Below are 2,320 nucleotides of genomic sequence, written 5' to 3'. Positions count from 1 at the left end.
AACCAGGCACATCTGGAGAACATCAAAGCTTCAGACTGAAAAGGTTCATCAGGTTTCTAGAAGAACCATCACTAACCTCCCCTCTGCTCTAATCCATCCTGATAGATCTGTTGTTTATGTTTTTATTTAATGCTCACAATGAACTATCTAAGCTTAAAATTAAAATTTAATTCAATAAGCAACATTGATTATATTTAACCATGTTTGTGTGCGAATGAATGTCTCATCATTAAGAAAGACAACAACTATGAACTTATCAGATGAGAAATCTCAAAAAGCTAAACTGGCTGATTTTAAGACAGCAAACCTTCAGGTTCAGGTCATGAAGACGATAATGTTTAAAAAACAAATCATTTTAAATTTCAAACTAAAGGAAAAACTAAAGGATTCACCAACAACAGTGCTGTCGAGTTAGTTTGTTAAATTATATTAACTTTGGGTTTATTGTCTACAACATTTTTGCAGAGAAAACAAACTAAAAGATTTATAAAAATGTGTCTTTAGTTCTTAGCAATTATTTTCCCCTTGATTTTCTAAAGGAAATATAGACTTGGATTCTCCACTCGCCTACATTTGTGAAGCCGTTACTAGATTCTTGCAGAAAGGAAGCAAATTTTATTGTATTTATTTAAAAATGTCTATTTTTTCTATTAAATGCTAAGATTTAAAATTTTAATGAACAAAATAAAGAATTCTGTGTGTGATTTTGTTTAATTATTTAATGTTTTTTTTTGGCTCTAGTGGCTTTTATTTGAAAGTGACAGGAAAGAAGGTTATGAGAGAGGGGGAAGACATGCAGCAAATGTCACCAGGCCAGGAATTGAACCTACAACCACCAGCATGAGGACAAAGGCCTCAATGCATGGGTTGTGCTTGGCCCCGCATCACCACAACACCCCTTAATTATTTAATGTTTAGTTTTACATATATCTGAAGTTTTGCTGACATACTTGAATGTCATTTTATTTACTATATGCTGTAATTTTATTAGCATTTCTAAAGTGTTTATATGCTAACTGTTGTGACTTTCTTTATAAATGTGCACCACTGTGTTGAAATGTGTTGTATGTATGATAAATATAGTCTGATACCATGTTATGTTATTAAACTCACAATTTAAGGTCTAAGATCCCTGTCTCAGTACTTTCCTTGTTTTAAAGTGAAGTCTGCCATCTGCAGGGCAGTGCAGAGACCACTAAAGGGGCAGGTGCTCAAAAAAAAGGGCCCATCTAACCACATTCTATGACAGAATATTAACAAAGCCTCTCAATTTTCAAAGTTTAATAAACAATGATAAATTACAAAATTGTGAGATATACAATAAATACTAAAGGAACATTTCTATATAGAGCATACAACTATGCATACATAAGATATTTTATTAGTAATTTCTTTCTGCAGGTCTGTTTTGTTATGGGAAAGTATTGCAATATTCAAACCCTCAATTTAACAAGATATGTAAATCAGAGCTGGGCCACCAGACATATTTTGTCTTTACAGAATGACACTATTACAAATATAAACAAGGGCACAATGCAACCTTTTAGTGACTGTAATCTATAAACAGAGCTGCCTGTTTGCTACACTTGCAGTGGAGATGAAGATGGTTCATTCAGGGAAGCAGAGCTGCATCAAACTTTAACGTGGAACTGCAGAAAAAGAAAAGCAAAAATGTAATTGTTAATGCATGTCACCATAAGAAAAGCCTACTGAGTTTTGCTTAAAAAAAACTTGTTTTAACATTAAAAGCACACATTTTTGTCTCATGAAGTGAAAAAATTATTTGCAAAACAAACTTATTTGCACTTGTCATAAATATTTTTTTGTTTGTGACTCAAAGTTTTGCTTGTGATTTTCACATGATGTCGTTAGCAGGGTCTAAAATCACAACAAAATATTTCTGATGTGTGCAAATAAGTAAATACATTTGACCAAAAGGGCCACTTTGGGGCAAGGAGCAAAAGGGGCAGGTGCTCCAGCGCGTTTAGCTCCCCCTTCAGCACGTGCCTGGCCATCTGAACAGATTCATTTCACCTTATTACAACAACTCAAACAGAAATCTGAATGGCATTGTATCAGAATCATTAATATTCGATTTTTTTTATTGACCTTTTGTATTAATCATTCAAAGGGCACATGCCTATGGAGAGCCATTTCCTTTCACACTATGGCTCTCCAAATATGCAAAGGGTGTCAACCATTATAGTGCAGTTTCCATTCGACCAACTAGAGGGCAGAACTTCCCTCTTTATCAGAGAAGCTGGATTACCTTCCATCATATTTTCAATTCATCACCAAACAGCAGCGTTTCACCAAAATA

This window comes from Poecilia reticulata, linkage group LG3 (genome assembly GCF_000633615.1).
Source record: "Poecilia reticulata strain Guanapo linkage group LG3, Guppy_female_1.0+MT, whole genome shotgun sequence".
NCBI lineage: Eukaryota > Metazoa > Chordata > Actinopteri > Cyprinodontiformes > Poeciliidae > Poecilia > Poecilia reticulata.
This window is presented reverse-complemented; position numbering follows the sequence as displayed.